Source organism: Ursus maritimus, unplaced genomic scaffold, assembly GCF_017311325.1.
Source record: "Ursus maritimus isolate PB19 unplaced genomic scaffold, ASM1731132v1 scaffold_2, whole genome shotgun sequence".
Lineage (NCBI taxonomy): Eukaryota > Metazoa > Chordata > Mammalia > Carnivora > Ursidae > Ursus > Ursus maritimus.
The window spans coordinates 82,276,897-82,296,172 of NW_024424452.1; the positions used below are offsets into that span (position 1 = coordinate 82,276,897).

The 19,276-nt window shown below is 39.0% G+C and overlaps 1 protein-coding gene and 1 pseudogene across 4 annotated transcripts in view; both read right to left on the reverse strand.

Moving 5' to 3' along the window:
* ABL2 (ABL proto-oncogene 2, non-receptor tyrosine kinase) overlaps positions 1-19,276 on the reverse strand; it is a 108,209-nt gene that overhangs the window by 55,315 nt on the left and 33,618 nt on the right. The window lies entirely within an intron of this gene.
* On the reverse strand, positions 14,150-18,097 carry LOC121104010 (annotated as a pseudogene).

The following is a 19,276-nucleotide window of genomic DNA, read 5'->3' on the forward strand; positions in this document are numbered from 1 at the left end:
CACACACACACACACACACACACACACTTTTCTGTGCATGGAATGTTTATGAATGTGCCTGTATACCCAGAAAGAAACAAAATAATTCAATCCACAAGAAATACTGAAATGCCTAACTCTGAATAATTAATACATTGATGATTATTGAAATATTTATTGAACATCCACTTTGAACTAAGCACTATTAACAAGCACCAGGCATATATCAGTAAAGCGGAAAGATGAAATCTGGCTCTCACATATCACCTCTAGTTTAAAGACAAGTTTTCTATATCAACCATCTGAAGAGGGTAAAGTGAATGAGAATGAAGACATTCCAAGTAAAGTGTGATCAATGATAATAAGCTGCATAGTAATTCTACAAACTAGTGGGGGTGGGGGGGGAACGAGTATGGCCCAAAGGTTTGGGTGGGTGTAGGGGGTGTGTGCATGAAATGAAGTGCTAAGAAAATTAAAACAGGAGAGGTAAGCGAGGACCAGATCTTGGAGAACCCTGAAGGCCACACCAAGAAGTTCAGATTTATTTTGTGGGCAATTAGAAGCCATTAAAGAGCAGTAACAATTTCAAGAGTTTTTCTTTCAAATAAACCTTGAATTTCAGGTACTTTGAATTTTCTGGATTATGGAGGAAGGGGAAAATAGTTAGACCAAGGAAATAAAAACCACACAATACACACTAGGTCAGAGATAAGAAATAGTGTTTCTCTACTTCAATAAAATAATATATTCATTTATTAACTCTTTTTCCAAGGAAGTCTAACAAAGAACATCCTGCATAATAGTAATAACTGGCATTTGTAGAAAACGTTACTATTTACAAAGCATTTTAAACATATATTATTAACATTCAGTGTTTCATAAAATTAAAGACTGATGAGATGTAGTGAAAAGAAGGGCACATGCACCCCGATGTTCATGGTAGCAATATCCACAACAGCCAAACTGTGGACGGAGCCGAAATGTCCTTCAACAGATGAATGGATAAAGAAGATGTGGTTCAGATATATAATGGAATATTACTCACCCATCAGAAAGGATGAATACCCACCATTTGCACTGACATCGATGGGACTGGAAGGGATTATGCTAAGTGAAATGAGTCAAGCAGAGAAAGACAACTATCATATGGTTTCACTCATATGTGGAACATAAGGAATAGCACAGAGGACCACAGGGGAAGGGAGGGAAAACTGAATGGGAAGAAATCAGAGAGCGAGACAAACCATGTGAGATTCTGGACTCTGGGAACCAAACGGAGGGTTACAGAAGGGAGGCAGGTGGGGAAATGGGGTAACCCAGTGATGGGTATTGAGGAGGGCACATGTGATGAACACTGGGCATTATATGCAACTAATGAATCGCTGAACACTACATCAGAAACTAATGATGTACTATATGTTGGCTAACTGAACATAATAAAATCAATCAATCAATAAATAAAGACTGATGACATATTAATTGAAAAATTGTCCTTGTTCTAACATTCAAATTATATATGTGAGAAAATGTGACCAATGTACTCACTGGCTGACAACAGTTCTCTGTGACTTCACACCATCTATTTCCAGCCCTAATTGCACTCCTTTAGCTTAGGCCACCTTCATTTCCTCACCTAACTTCCTGCAATGGTCTAATCACCGTCTCTCAGACTCTGGTCTTCTCTAACAACATTTTAATATGCATAAACAGCCAAGACGATTCTTTTTTCCCTTGAGCATAAGAAAGTCTGATCATATTACTACTCTGTTTAAAACATTCCATGACTTCTACTGCATTCAAGTTAAAGTCCAATCTCCCTCTCACATGGCATAAAAGGCTCTTTTGCAGTGACCCAGGCCTTACTCTCCTGCCCATTCTCTTTTTGATAAACACCTGCCTCTCACCCTATGCTTTGGACATACTCAACTCTCTAGTTTCCCAAACTCTCTCTTATTTTGGCAAATACTATTCCCTCAACCCCAAATATTTTCTGCCCATTGTGCCCACTGCCACTTTGCCTGGCTAACTCCTACTGCGTCCGATCTCAATCAGGTGTCTCATTCTAGTAAACAGTATCCACAGACACAAGAAAAAAACATCTCTTCAAGAGATGCACAAAATAAGTTAGATTATTGTTCCCAATTTTTCAGTTTCTCACTGTTATAGAATTATACATGCATATCTTTGGCCAAAAGACTTTGCAGTTACCTACCACAGGAATGGGCAAAGTATATTTCCCTTCCCCACTGACGGTGGGCTTGCTCATGTGACTTTCTCTTCCCAGTAGTGTGGGTGGTATGCCAATTTTGAACTGGGGCTTTGCCAGGTCTCATCTGTGTTTGTCACCTTTCTCGTGCTCCCACTATCTCCAGATAAGGCTCCAGTGAGACACGCAGAACAGACCTATGGGCATGGAGCCGAATTTAGGCGAACCTAGGCAAGCTAAGCTGGGATCAACCAAATCCCAGCTGACCCAGAGACTCATAAGGAAAAGAAAGAAATGCTGTTTTAAGCTACTGAGATTCAGATTATTTATTACATAGCATTTTTGCAGCAATGGCTAATATCATGCATTTCCAATAAAATTTTACTTCTAATTATCAAAATATATTCTTATATTGTCTTGATTATGTACTAATAGGTTAAAATTCTAAATCAATCATAAATATCTTTTTTTAAAGATTTTTTTTTTTATTTGACAGAGAGAGACAGCGAGAGAGGGAACACAAGCAAAGGGAGTGTGAGAGGAAGAAGCAAGCTTCCTGCTGAGCAGGGAGCCCAATGCAGGGCTCGATCCCAGGACCCTGGGATCATGACCTGAGCCGAAGGCAGACACTTAATGGCTGAGCCACCCAGGCACCCCTCAATCATAAATATTTGAAACGGAGATACTGAAAAGGAAAATCTAACTGCACTTTACTTACCTATCTTAGGTGCAGAGAATTATGATATGGTATTTGGGTAGTCAAAATACATGAGGATAAACTTCTATGAGAGAAGTGGAATAGAAATACAAATCCAAAGAAAAACAGGAATAACTTACAACTTCCAGCTGTTAAAAAAGAGCCTGTTCATGTACTTTGTAAAATGGATTATGGTAATGATAAACCACTATAGCATTTAGATTCCAAGATACATTTTTAAATGATGTCTTATTTTAAAATGTCATTATTTATAACACACCAAAAATTACATAATTTGCAGTTTTTAAACTTATGATGAAAACTGTTTTTGTTATCACCCAAAACATGTGCAAGAGAGTAGATAGCTACTTTCTTTCTCTTGGTGTACAGTTCTATGAATTTCATTTATCAATACCTATTGTACGAGATACAGAAAAATCATCCCCCTCATGCTGTCCCTTCACAGTCACATCCTCTTCTCACCTAGATCTTCTAGAAGTTCTTTTAGGAAATATGTGAACAAAAAAGTCTGAAGAACACTGCTTGCTATATGACACTAACTAGCATGATTTACTAGCCCAGTTACAGAGGCTTCAAATTTTTAGCCAAATTCAAGTTCATTTAGTAATATTAAGGATGCCCAAAATATCCACTAAGCAATAGTAAAATCTACTCTACGGGCCAAAAAATATATCCATGTCAGTTAATCTTGAGTTGGTTAATATACTTCTTGACTCATAGTCCACTGCAGTCAAGACTTAAAAGTTTCTCCACAATATGTACAGAGGAAGATACAGACCATTTTCATCTGGAAACCAGTCTTACTTTTAAGTAGATCTGCTTGGTTATATTGGACAGTATTAAAAGACCCCAAGTTAGAATTTTCTTCCAGTTCAGCTTGCCTTAATTTTACAGGAAGTTGAGAATTAGGTAAGTATCACTTCTAAAGAGCAATTCCAAATGAAAATCAAAAAAGTATAATGCAAACAAGAATAAACCCTTTTGCACACGAAAGGGTTTCAACCAGTCTTTCTCAAAATACCAAGCGTACCACCAAGAGGAGAGACATCAAAAGTCAAAGCCAAGCAGGAGCGCCTGTGTGGCTCAGTCGGTTAAGCATCCGACTCTTGATTTTGGCTCCCCACTCGGCATAGTCTGCTTGAGATTCTCTCTCTCCCCGCCCTTCCCCCTAGGCACAAGCACACAAACGCCCTCTCTCTCTCTCTCTCAAAATAAATAAAATATTTTAAGCAAAAATGTTAAAACCAAAGGACTTCAAACAATTATGAAAACTACAAGCAGGTAAGGTCAAATATAGGACATAATGTAAAGCGGTTCTTGCTGAATTATTTAAGAACATTTTTTTTGTGTGTGTGGAGTTAGTTAGCATTAAAACAAAGAGACAGAGAGAAAGAGAAAGAGAGAGAGACTGGTAATAAACGTAGATTTAGTCATTAAGGCCAAACATTAAAAATTATCTTTTTCTAAAAAACAAAGAAACGCAGTATAAACCCAACACTGTTGTACTTGAGAACAAAGAATTAAACAGAAAGGGGCGCCTGGGTGGCACAGCGGTTAAGCGGCTGCCTTCGGCTCAGGGCGTGATCCCGGCGTTGTGGGATCGAGCCCCATATCAGGCTCTTCTGCTATGAGCCTGCTTCTTCCTCTCCCGCTCCCCCTGCTTGTGTTCCCTGTCTCGCTGGCTGTCTCTATCTCTGTCAAATAAATAAATAAAATCTTTAAAAAAAAAAAAAAAGAATTAAACAGAAAGTAGAAACTTAATAATCTATTAGTATTAATACAAACAGAAATGCTTATTTAGTCAAAAACTTCTGAACAACTTCCTTTGCTCAAGAGACTATAGTTCTGATATACTATGACTGGTGACTGACTCCATGTCTACTGCCCATATTGATAATTTTACTAACTTCTTAATTATATACCATATTTTGGACCCCACTTACAACAGGGTTCTACTGTTACTGAGACCCTGTGGGAGATACAAAGATGAAGATAAGGACACTACACTCAAGAAGCTTCATGTCTGAGAGATTTGGTTAGAGTAAGTTCATTTTACACGTATGAAATAAAATACAATAGGTACTCAATTGTGCTACACCTAACTACAATGAAATACAACTATGATTCTATGAGGAGCTCCGCGAAGCTGCAAAGAATGGGTTTGCATGGTCATGTTTTCATATGCCCAGAAAAGTCCTGCATAATTTATGTTCTCATTTCTTAAAAAAAAAACAAACAATAAAATCATCAAACCTAAGTACCACTGATCACAAATGTCCCTTGTTGCTTGTTATGTTATCTCCCCAATAAAAAATCCCAGCAGAAACCACAAATACTTTTCTCTTCACTAAAACTGATCATAGAGTTAGAACTCAAAAGAATTTGTGACAGTGAAAAAACAAATTAATTTACCTCAAAAAAAATTAATAGGTAATCATTTTCAAACAGCAGACTAGAATGAAAAGTTGGTGTATGCTATACTTCAAGATAAGGTAACTCCTTAATTCATCCTAAAGAAGATGGTAAAGTAGGGCTTGACAGGCAGGTACCCTCCTTTCCGGACCTCTCTTCTTATTTTCCAAGGACTTTAACCCCTCGAGATAGATACTCTTACTACTCAGTATGCACACATACATGAATGCACATACAGACTGCCCCAAGTCAGTCGTTTTCTATCTAAAGAGCTGAAGTTAGGGGCGCCTGGGTGGCTCAGTCGTTAAGCATCTGCCTTCGGCTCAGGTCATGATTCCAGGGTCCTGGCATCAAGCCCCGCATCGGGCTCCCTGCTCAGCGGGAAGCCTGCTTCTCCCTCTCCCACTCTGCCTGCTGGTGTTCCCTCTCTCGCTGTGTGTGTGTCTCTCTCTCTGTCCAATAAATAAATAAAATCTTTAAAAAAAAAAAGAGCTTAAGTTATTTTATGTTTTTTTCACTTGTTCAGAGACCTGAGCTGAGATCAAGAGTCAGATGCTCAACAGACTGAACCACTGAGGTGCTCCTATTTTATCTTTGATTGGAGGGTAGTAATAGGAGGAAGAGAGTGGATTCCACTGATTTTATAAAGATCTAAAGGTGTTTGTTTACTCCTCCAAGGAAGGTCTCCTGAACAATTGTGCTCTAGAGCCTTAGAATTTAAAGATAATCTATGAAATTTAAAGATGATAAGTAATATTTACAAAGAATAATAGTACTGAATTCTACCCCCCCACCCCCCACCCTGCCAGCCACTATAGTAATATTTACAGCTTAATAGGTTAGACAGTTAAAAATAAATTTCCCCAAAGAAAGAATTTTAATCATTAACAAGGAGGCAGAGAGACACTGATGATGTTCCTCAAATCATGCCATAAAGCTTATTCTTATCCCTACTAGAAATATATATGGACTAGCTCTGTTTTAACAAGCAAATCTCCACTGAAAATACTAAATTAACGGGGTCAAAGGTCCACCCAGAATATTATGAGGAAACTTGCAATATAAAATATGGATATAACATGCCCCATCTGGACATTTAGAAGAAAAGTTTTAGTTTAAGAAAAATTTCCACATGCATTCTTCCAAAACCATTAAAGAAATATTTTGGAAGCATGTACTAGGAAACAGCTGATAGAATTAGAATAATGAACAACAAATTTTAAAGCTACAAAAGCTTTAAAGCTTTTTAAAGATTTTTTATTTATTTTTGCAAAAGAGCACGAGCAGGGGGAGGGGCAGAAGGAGAAGCAGGCTCCCGCTAAGCAGGGAACCTGATGCAGGCTCTGCGGGCGGGATCCCAGGGTCCTGGAATCATGACTTGAGCCAAAGGCACTTAACCGACTGAGCCACCCAGGTGCCCTGCAAAAGGCTTAGTGGTTTTTTACAAATAATAACTCCTTCCTACGTGCAAAAGGAAAAATGAAGGCAGAGAACCTATAGATCAGAGATTTGAGATACATATTAATTCTATTAGATCATTAAATAATTGTATCAATTATTAAATATATCACTGTGACAAATAGGTCTTATCTGGACAGTAATTCAAATAAACTGAAAAAGAATGACATTTGAACACTAACTGAAACAAATAAGTGCTTTTTAAAAAATGTATAAATTACGACACCCTGTCAAAAAAAACCCTGAAGCATGATTGTTATTTGCAAGGAAAAAAAAATTTCAAATGTACTGGCAAACATTTTTATTAGTTTCCCCTTATTATTGTGTTTGTGTTCATATCAAATTTTATGTGAAGAAAAAAATTTGCATTTTTTATATGCTGGAGCTATGTATAATGCCCTAAAAGGAGCTGCAGAGCCTCCCTCCTTTACCCCTATTAGGTTCTCTTCCTTTGTTTCCCTCTGACGTTCCGTCCCCCTCCCCTGCATGTCCTGGCAACATATGATGTCCCCTTCTCCTATGTCCTCACCATAGATCAGGAATGAGAAGCTTACCCTACCGCTGTGCTTATAGACAGATAAAATGCAAAGCCTTTCTAGTTACTATAGCTCCTCTTTGATACTGCCACATCTGTATGTACACTTGAAAACCAGTCTAAAATACTTTCATATATATATGTATATATATGAATATTACTTCATTCAGTCCACAGTATAGTCTTAAAACCATCTACAACTTTTCTACTGATTCTAAGCAAAAAAGAGAAAGAAAGCTTAGAAATATCAAAGGGAGACTATCCCTGGTCATCCTCTTAGTGTCTTTACCTTTTGTTACTCCCTGTGAAATTTCTTAGAGCACTTTTTATCTCGGGAAGAGGAGAAAAGATAGGAGATGGATTTGTTTGTTTGTTTGTTTTGTTTTTGGCACAGATTGGCAAAGCAGAAAACCTACATGGCCAGAGCAACAAGAAAGTTAGGGATGCCAAAGCCAGAGACAGAAAATAAAGAAGGATGGGATGTTAGTCCAGGCTGAAAGATGTTCAGCTAGCTCCTTTACCCTATTCCCTGGAGTCAGTGAATTGGCCTTCTGTCCCCTGTCCAACTCAGAAAAGAAAAGCCATCACCAGTCATTTGGAGCTGATGGAGACCAGACTTCTGCTAAGACTGTTTCACAATAGAAGCTTAATAAATATTTGGTGGTGTATTTAGAATATTAGAACAGACAAGTGTGAAGCTACCTAAAAGAAATAAATTAGCTATTTGAGGAGTGGGGTAAGAAGGGGGGGAGGAACTACTCTCCTTAAATGGATGTCCTTAAGGAATAAACATCTAGCTCTTAATTTTAGTCTCTTAGCAGACAGATATCCTAGGAAGTTTTACTACTGTCTGGCATGCCACTGTCCTGTAAGTCCAATAAATGGGAATGTGAGCTCATGCCCTAGGCAGTAACACATAAACGTTGATGAAAAGGAATGATGAAGCAAATTAATACAGGAGATCACAGGCTAGACAAATTCCTACCACAGTCTCTACAATCAAAAGAAGTTATAACAAATTAATCAAAATCAATTATCACTCCTTTTTAATTATAGGCATAAAAGAATTTTTAAAGTTCTAAGAGTATTCCACTTGGGAGATAAAGGCAACTATCTGGGAGAGTCAAGTGCTATTCAAGAAAACAGAAGTAATAAGGCTGCTATTAACAGCAGCCAGTTTTAATTTTTTAGTGTTGTTACATTTTCCTATCCTAAGAAAAATACAAGCAGGTGAGCATTGTTTAGAAGTAAAACGGATTTTGAGGAGCCAAGCTTAGGAAGGAGTCAGTATGCCAACAGAAAAAATAAGCTAATTCCACACCCTAGCCCAGGGGAAGAGATGGACTAGTAAGGAGGCTTCTGTTCAAGAAGAAAAGGATTAAAAACTAATCAAACAAACAAAAACACTGTAAGAGGACTGAGCCCTGGTTGCAAGCTGGGCTGCTACACTAAGCATCTTGATTATTCCAAAGATGCCCTGAGATCCAACCCAACCCTTCTGACTCCTGCCAGAGAAGCACAGTTAACAGCCAAGTCAAGTTCCAAGAATAGTCATGACATACCATGGCCTACTAACTACAGTTATCCTCACGGAGACTGTCAGTCTTGGAAAGTATATTGTCCTGGGACTAAAGGCACAATTCACTGAAACCCAAATAAACAATAAGAAACCTTAAATTTAATAGCAATTAATTCATTTAATAGCAATTATTTCATGTAATTTATTGGGGGTGGTGAGAATAAACTAAAACTGTTACCTCCTTCATAAATCTTATTTTCAGGGGCTATCTGGGAAACAGTAAGTACTAAAATCAACTTTTAAAATACGTAAGTATACAAGGTGGCCCTTTCACTGCAATGTTGGGGTAAACTGTTATATATTAACAGGTTACATGATTAGTGTAAAAATGGCTTTTAGAGAAGAAGGACTACTCATAGTGTTCTCCCAGTTCAGGCATCATAGCCAAGGGAAAATTTTCTACCAAAACCTCCTTTCCGTAACCCATTAGGACCTACTGGGGCATAATGGCCTTCTAATAGGATTCCTGTAACACAATATCCTAGATTTCTGGCCTCCCTACTCATTGTACCTATAATATATTCTGGTATGTGATTCAGGTGCTATGCAAATATACTTACTTATATGTCGTCATCATATAACTACACAGAATGGAATACAATTTTGGCAATGAAAGGTTCAAGTTCCAACATGCCAAAATTCTACTGAAAGCAACAACTGTATTACCAAGCGTATACTGACTTAAGTTCTTGCTCATATGTCAACTAAATATACTTCTATTTCTAAATTTCCATTTTTTATTATAAGAACTACTCTTCTTTCAGGTTTTAAATTTGCAGTTATCCTTGCTTCCATTCTCGTCTTTATTTTAAGTTTTCATTAAGCATCTAGAGATAATTATCTTTATGCAAATAGTGCTACACTCTTAAAAATAACCTTTCTTATATTTTATTATACTATTCTAAATATACTATGTAACATCTATAATATGTATTTACATATGTAAATTATATAACGTAATTACATATAAATTATATATAAATACAATACATATTTTTATATGTATCACTAATGTAGAATAGTGGATAGCAAAACTTTTTGTGACATAAATCAGGCAAAATATAAACTTTCACCCAAGTTATGGTTTTTATATCCACAGAATGCAAATTGATAGAAGTTTATGATATTTCACTGTAGATATACCTGAAAAAGCCTTCAATAAACTAACTTTTGTAAAGTGGCTCACACATAACGGAATAAAAATTACAAAGTATCTGGAGATTTGAATACACTTGTATCACCAGATTTAAAGGTTCTGCCTCCCAATATACAGTCAAATTGCTCGTTAAAAAAAGGGGAGAGAAGGGCTAAAGAACTGCAAATCATGGCAATTCATTGTAATATCATAGAATTTTAGAGATAAGAGACACTTTTTTATCTAATTCAAGCTCCAGTTTTAACAGCGAGGTAACTGAAAAACAAAGATAGGTTAAAAGACTCATCCAAGGTATACATGACTAGTTAAGGATGCTGTAGGCAGAATTCCCTCTTAAGAATCCCAGGACATTGCAGGGGCGCCTGGGTGGCACAGCGGTTAAGCGTCCGCCTTCGGCTCAGGGCGTGATCCTGGCGTTATGGGATCGAGCCCCACATCAGGCTCCTCTGCTATGAGGCTGCTTCTTCCTCTCCCACTCCCCCTGCTTGTGTTCCCTTTCTCATTGGCTGTCTCTATCTCTGTCAAATAAATAAATAAAATCTTTAAAAAAAAAAAAAAAAAGAATCCCAGGACATTGCAGGTAGGCATGTAAAATGGTACAGTCCTTGTGGAAAACAGTTTGGTGGTTTCTCAAAAAACTAAACACAGAATTATCAAATGACCCAACAATTCCACTCCCAGGTATATACTCAAAAAAACCCAGAATAGGGATTCAAACAGAAGCTTACATTCTAATGTTCACTAGAGCACTATTCCCAACAGTCAAAAGGTAGAAACAACCCAAGAGTCCAAGAAATGAATAAACAAACTGTTGTATATACATATAATAGAATATTATTCAGCCATAAAAAGGAATGAAGTTCTGGGGCACCTGACTGGCTCAGTGAGAAAAGCATGTGATGCTTGATCTCAGGGCTGTGAGCTACAGCCCCACACTGCGTTCAGAGATTACTTAAAATAAAACTTTAGGGGTGCCTGGGTGGCTCAGTTGGTTATGCATCTGCCTTTGGCTCAGGTCCTGGGATGGAGGCTGGCGTCAGACTCCCTGCTGAGCAGGGAGTCTGCTTGTCCCTCTCCCTCTACTGCTCCCTCTGCCTGTGCTCGCTTGCTCGCTCTCACGCTGTCAAATAAATAAAATCTTTAAAAAAAAATAAAACTTAAAAAAAAAAAAGAACAAAGTTCTGGTACATGCTATAACATAGTGAACCTCGAAAACTGTGCGAGTGAAATAAACTAAATACATTTATGTGAAATATCTAGAATAGGCAAATTCTTAAAGACAGAAAGTAGATTCGAGGTTCCCAGGGACTTCGAGGAGAGAGGAATGGGGAGACATTTTGTTTGGGTTGTTTGTAAAGGTCCGCAAATAGATAGTGGTGATGGTTGTATTACACTGTGATGTATTTAATGCCACCAAATTGCATACTTAAAAATGATTAAAATGACGAATTTTATGTTACATATATTTTTAAACAATACAAAAATGTTTTAAAAGAGTAAATCCCATAAAAGCTTATCTGCTGTAGGCAGGTAGCTCTGGCATAGAAAAGTGGGCCGACACCAGGAAAAAAGTTATTAGAAATGTCAGAAGGGGGAATGAAGCATGAGAGACTATACTCTGAGAAACAAACTGAGGGTTTCAGAGGGGAGGGGGGTGGGGGAATGGGATAGGCTGGTGATGGGTAGTAAGGAGGGCACGTTTTGCATGGTGCACTGGGTGTTATACGCAACTAATGAATCATCGAACTTTACATCAGAAACCAGGGATGTACTGTATGGTGACTAACACAATATAATAAAAAAACATTAAAAAAAAAAAAAAAGAAATGTCTTCAATACCACATGCTAATTTTAATTTTAAAAAATTATTTAAATACATCTAAATAAATTTGGGGTTTCACTCAATTGCTGTTTATATAATAAATCTCTATTGTACTTAGGTTCATGCCAAAAAAAATCCAAGATATGTTTAGTATGCTTTTGGTTTCCTTTATTGTTTACCTAAATGATTTCACACTAAAATTAGGAACAAAGAGAGTAAAATTTACGGTAAAATGATTAAGATTCTGGACCCTAAAAAGGAAGAACATCTAAAATAAACCCTTCTCATATAAACAAATAATGTGTCATCCACTGACTAAGTCATTAATTCTAAAGAACACACAAATGACACAACTTTTGACGTCAAGAGTAAGAAAGAAAAGGGACACCTGAGTGGCTCAGTCAGTTAAGCGCCCAACTCTTGGTTTCAGCTCAGGTCATGATCTCAGGGTCATAAGACTGAGCCCCACCTCAGGTTCTGTGCTCAGCACAGAGTGTGCTTAAGATTCTCTCTCCCTCTCCCATTCCCCCCCACTTGCAGGCTCACTTTCTCTCTCTCCAAAATAAATAAATCTTTAAAATAAAGAGAGTAAGAAAGAAAAGCAATAGTGATAAAAGAGAGTGGAAATTAGGAAACAGAAATGCATTAACAATAGTTACATCTTAAGTAAGAACAACTTAACAAGTTCCTACTTAAGAACAATTTAACAAGTCAGCAATTTAAAATGTGCAAATTCACTTCATCAAGATAAAAAGCTTTTGCACAGCAAACAGTCCACAAAACCAAAAGACAGCCAAGACAAACAAACAAGAATGGGAGAAGATATCTGCAAATGACATACCAGACAAAGGGCTAGTATCCAAAATCTATAAAGAACTCATCAAACTCAACACCCAAAGAACAAATAATCCAATCAAGAAATGGGCAGAAGACACGAACAGACATTTCTGCAAAGAAGACATCCAAATGGCCAACAGACACACGAAAAGTGCTCAACATCACTCGGCATCAGGGAAATACAAATAAAAACCACAATGAGATACCACCTCACACCAGTCAGAATGGCTAAAATTAACAAGTCAGGAAACAAAGGATGTTGGTGAGGATGCAGAGAAAGGGGAACACTCCTGCACTGTTGGTGGGAATGCACGCTGGTGCAGCCACTCCGGAAAACAGTATGGAGGTTCCTCAAAAGTTGAAAATACAGCTACCATACGACCCAGCAATTGCACTACTGGGTATTTACCCCAAAGATGCAGGTGTAGTGATCCAAAGGGGCACCTGCATCCCAACGTTTATAGCAGCAGTGTCCACAATAGCCAAACTATGGAAAGAGCCCAGATGTCCATTGACAAATGAATGGATAAAGAAGATGTGGTATATATACACAATGGAATATTACACAGCCATCAAAAAATGAAATCTTGCCATTTGCAATGATGAGGATGGAACCAGAGGGTATTATGCTAAGTGAAATAATAAGTCAATCAGAGAAAGACAATTATCATATGATCTCACTGATATGTGGAATTTAAGAAACAATGCAGAGGATCACAGGGGAAGAGAGGAAAAAATGAAACAAGACAAAACCAGAGAGGGAGATAAACCATAAGAGAGTTTTTTTTTTTTTTAAGATTTTATTTATTTATTTGATAGAGAGAGAGACAGCCAGCGAGAGAGGGAACACAAGCAGGGGGAGTGGGAGAGGAAGAAGCAGGCTCACAGCGGAGGAGCCCGATGTGGGGCTCGATCCCATAACGCTGGGATCACGCCCTGAGCCGAAGGCAGACGCTTAACCACTGTGCCACCCAGGCGCCCCCATAAGAGACTCTTAATCTTAGGAAACAAACTGAGGGTTGCTGGAGGGGTGGCTGAGTAATGGACACTGGGGAGGGTATGTGTTGTGGTGAGCGCTGTGTATTGTGTAAGACTGATGAATCACAGACCTGCACCCCTGAAACAAATAATACATTCTATGTTAATTAAAAAAATGAAAAAAATAAAGAATAATAAAAAATAAAGTGTGCAAGCTCAAATGTACTCATCTAGAAGGGTAAAGCTTATGTAATCTTGTCCAGCTACTTAAAGTGCTCAGATAAGTCCTCTACAGGAAGTGAAGTGTGAAATTCTAGTTTTCCAACCAACATCCCAATCCCATAATAAGTAAGACCGTACTAATTATGATGTATGATAGGCACTCATTAGGGGTGCCTGGGTGGCTCAGTTGGTTAAGCGGCTACCTGAGGCTCAGGTTATGATCCCGGGGTCCTGGGATCAAGCCCCACATTGGGCTCCCTGCTCAGCTGGGAGCCTGCTTCTCCCTCTCCCTCTGCTTGCCACACCCCTGCTTGTGCTCTGTCAAATAAATAAATAAAATCTTAAAAAAAAAAACCTGATTATTTCACAAGTGTCCATGTAATTTTCACTTAGGAAGGCAAAGAAATGAAATACAAATGGCAGGAATACTGAATACATAACATTACATAATGTAAACATCAGGAAACAAGAGGAACAGCTAAATAATAGAAGATGCCTATGAAGAACAGGCCAAGAGCTATGGGGTACTAAGGTAAGTAACACATGGTCCCCTGGCCCTCAAGCATCTCATATATTACTGAGAGAAACGAAGAAGTCAATCAGCTATCATATACAGAGATGTGGCCTGAATGTTTTGATACCATAGAGCAAGACAGCTTACTAGTATAGACAAAAGCAGAGGCGGCCTCTTGATACAGGATTCTTGGCCTGAGTCTGAAAAAGTTAGCCACGGAATAAAAGTTAGCATGTAAAAATGTACAACTTCAAGATATAGATAGAGACAGAGATTCATTCTCTCTAGAAATATTTCTGGACCATCTATGTGCCAGGCACAGACCATACTTAGGGAACTGCATGTATTTTAGTACGGCTGGAACCCAGACAGCGTGTATGAGACGAGGCAGCAGCAGATCATGAAAGCCTTGGATGACGCTCTGCTAAGGAGTTTAGACGTCATCCTTAAGATGGTAAGAAATGAAAGCTCTTAAGGAAGTAACAAGATCAGAGCCGTATCACTCAGACTCAGGTTTTCTTATACATTCTCTCCAAGGAGCTGGCAAAAAGGCTCCAGAGCGAAGGAAGAGAAGAGTAGATACAACCCCCATTTCACAAATATTGGAGGAGGGAGCATCGGCTGCTAAGATTTACCACTTCTCTACCCCCCTGTTCTGTCATGAGGCTCCATTCTAGTGAGGTAAAAGGTTTCAGTACCAGTAGCAGGTAGGAGACAAAAGAGTGGCAACAGATAGGAAAGGGCTCCTTTGGCCAAAGGGCATTTAAGCATCATCCATAGGAAACTACTCCCATTTTACACCGAGTATTATATGAACAAAATATATATAATCTAAAGTATATTAAGACATTATCTGAGAAGATGATAAGTTTGATGTCATGTGTATTTTACCATAATTAAAACAACTTTTAAAAAAAGAAAAGAAACATCTGAAATTTAGGCATCCTATTTTAATACTCTGGCAAACATTAAAAATGGTAAATATAAGTTCATATTATATTTAATTATAATTCTTTTATTCTTCCTTCACACTTAAAGAACTCTTCAAAGTCTACCCCCAAACACAAAGCTAAATGTACAAAAACACAAAGAAAAAGCATAATTACTATCTTACTGGGGGAGAGAAGACAATCATATCCCAAATGGATGTTATCCAACAGCCAACTATCCTTTCCAAGAGACTTGCAATGGTGCAAATTGCCACCATAAAGAATGCACATGGATTTGGGCAGACACATTTGACAGCACAGCTGTCTGTCCAGGCATGCTGCTGAAAGAATAGTACATTCTTACTTGTCCTGTCCCCCACCCACCTTAAGTCTCCTTACAAAAGGGAGTTTAAACAAAACTATCATATTTAAGCCTCTCCTGTGTGTGTTTTCAGTAAGATCAGTTACATAATAACAGAAGCAATGAACCCTTTAACATCACCCCACCCCAAAGTTAGTCTCCAAAGATTTCTGAACAAAATAATTTTGTTCATGTACATTTATTAAAAGTCTTGAGGTTGCCCTTTAGTTTCAAAGGGAAGATAATGAGTCACTAACTTTCAGAAATTGATACAGCATGGAGAGGAGTGCATATTGGGAACCAGAGCAATAGAGTATGAGTCCTAGTTTTGTGACCTTGGGGCAACTGTCCAACCTCTCAGAGCTTCAGTTTTTTCATCTATAGAACATGAATAATGATGCTTACACTCTTTACATCACAGAGTTGCTTGAAGATCAAAGAACTAAATGTAACCCTACCTTAGCCACACACTGCAATGCACTCTTCTCAACAATTTCAATTTTATGCAACCACTTTTGAATACATCTTCTATCTTACTAGCTCATTCCTTCTCATACATGAACTCCTGCCATCATTTGATCCCAGCAGAACCTCAAATCTACTGACTGAACTATCTTTTCACTCTCCCTCCCCCCTGAAGTCCTCTCTCCTCTCCTTACCCAGTTTAAATTCCATGATGGATCATTATGAGCATTCACTCCTCTCACTTGGACATACTTTGCAAAACCACAATCCTGCTCAAAATCAATTCTCTGTTCTCCTACTACTAAAGGAGAACGCTGGAGCAAAAAAGCACACAACAAAGCTGACTGGCCTCATTTTTAACTCATGACCTTTAACCTCAACTGACCCCAAAGTCCTGCCTGGTAATCATAATCTATTTTCCTAGCCCATTCACTCTCCCACTTCTCCCCAAACACTTACATGCGCTCTCCTCTCCTCAAACTTCTAATATCTTCTTCCAGGCCCCTTCTCACTCTCAGCTAAGGGCTTGCTGAGAAAATTAAAGCAGTCAGAAGAGGATTTCCAGGAATTATCGCATCCACCCACAGTATCAGCATCTATCTGCACCCGCATGCTCTGCCTTCCTTCTTGTTATGCTAAATGAACTATCTATTCTCTTCTCTACCTAACCCCTTCCCTCCTGTACAAGCTCCAGTCCCTGCCACCAACTCAGCAATTCTCTTCTTCTGTATCATCAACTTCTTTCCTTCCCTTCTCCCGCTCTCTACCACATCACTTCCATGAGCATACGAAATACGTATGAAAATGCTAGAACTCCTATCACAAAAACTGTACGAGCAGAAACACCCCGAGGTGGAACTAAAAAGAGACACAATCCAAAATGAAAACAGGCCTCTGGATCCCCACATCTCTGAGCAAGAAATAAGCTTAAAAAAAAAAAAAAAAAAAAAAAAGACTCCATTGCAAACATAGGCTTCCTTTACGGAAGACTCAAGAGGACCGAACAAAGGAAGCCAAGAAGGGCTACATAACTTTTACAAGGTCATACAACTAAATAAGCAGCAGAATTGGGATATGAACTCAGGAAGTCTATGTTTTTTTCCCCAGGCTTTAATTCACTTTGTTTTTCTTATATAAAATGATGTCATGGCCACAGCTGGAGCCTGGGTCCTCTACACCGAGACTCTGGTATGGGTCTTTACAAGATGGTCAGTGAATCACTGATAGGGAGACTTGGTGAACACAGTCTCTTTTCACAGGTCAGAGGTGAGACAGCTGCAGGTCTTGGAAATGACATCCAAAGTGGCCTTGGCAAACTTGCCCAGGGTGACAGTGCAGCCCCTAGCCAAGGCAGAGCAGTTGTCAATACCAGCCATCATCAGGAGCTTCTTGGCCACAGCGGCTGAGTGGGCCAGTGCCTCTGGAGGCAGGGATGAGGCACACAAGCACAGAGCCCCAGCGGCCGGTCACCTTGTGAGGGACAATGTGGGGCTTGCTGATCTTGTTCCCCTAGTAGTTTCACAGCGTGGGGACAATGGAGAGCTCGGCCAGGATGATGGCTCCATGGACGGCAGTGGCTACCTCCTTGGAGCACTTAACACCCAGACTGACGTGTCCACTGCACTCTCCAATGGCAACAAATGCCTAGAACCTGGTCTGCAGGGCAGCACGGGTCTGCTTTTACACAAGTATAATCTTCAAAACCTCATCCTTGAGGGATGCGCCCAGAAAAGAGTCAGTGATCTCAGATTCCCTGATGGGCAGAGAGACAAGATAGATCTCTTGCAGGGACTTGATCTTCATGTCCTTGACCTGGCGGCCCAGCTTGGTGACCGGGATCCACTCCTTAACCTCGGCTTTGCCTCGGCCCCGCCCCTCCCACAGCCAGGACTCCCCTGGAGGTCCCTACCTTGGCCTCCCACTGCAGCCCCCCACACACACCCCAGGTCTCTGGGCCTTCCTGCAGAACCAATGTCATCTGCAGTTTGGTGTCTTCTAGGAGAAGAAAAAGTCTACATTCTTAACACATATTATCTCATTAAACCTTTACAATGCTGTGCCATAAGCACTAATATTATTCCCATTTTACAAATGGAGAAACTGACTTTTAGCTAGATTCAGTGATTTAATACACATCCACACACACAAAAAAATGGATTTGTTTAACCACTACACTATATTCAGAACTGAGGTAAAATTTAAAAAACAAAAAGATACATAGGATATATATTACATTTATAGTCCTCTTATTAAGTATGCTTTTACAAGAAAATTTACTGCATCAAAATTTGATTTTTTTTTTAAGATTTTATTTATTTGACAGAGAGACAGCCAGCGAGAGAGGGAACACAAGCAGGGGGAGTGGGAGACGAAGAAGCAGGCTCCCAGCGGAGGAACCTGATGTGGGGCTCGATCCCATACGCCCTGAGCTGAAGGCAGACGCTTAACAACTGCGCCACCCAGGCGCCTCAAAATTTATTGATTCTAAATAGCCTCATTACCTCAAAGCTTTGGGAACTAAATATTTTATTGGAAATTAATAAAACTTGTTTCCATAAGTCTGCAAAAATTTGGCTTACTAAATAATGTCAAGAAGATTTTAAGGATAGTTACTTAAAATTTAAGTTAAGTGTAAAGATACTTTCTCTATTTAAACTATTAAGCAAATTAAAATGGTACTAAGGAAATCCTTAGCTGTATGTTAAAATCAAGAGTGCCAAAGATTTTTACCAGCAAAACCATAACAATCTACTTCCAGTTATTTGTACCTCAAAAAAACAGCAATGAGGGGCGCCTGGGTGGCACAGCGGTTGGGCATCTGCCTTCGGCTCAGGGCGTGATCCCGGCGTTATGGGATCGAGCCCCACATCAGGCTCTTCTGCTATGAGCCTGCTTCTTCCTCTCCCACCCCCCTGCTTGTGTTCCCTCTCTCGCTGGCTGTCTCTATCTCTGTCAAATAAATAAATAAAATCTTAAAAAAAAAAAAAAAAAGCAATGAATGCCCTAAAATATTCCATAAGTCAGATGTCCTATAAAGCCAAACTGGTCCTTCTTACTAAAATTAGTAAGGTTCAGGGGCACCTGAGTGGCTCAGTTGGTTATGTT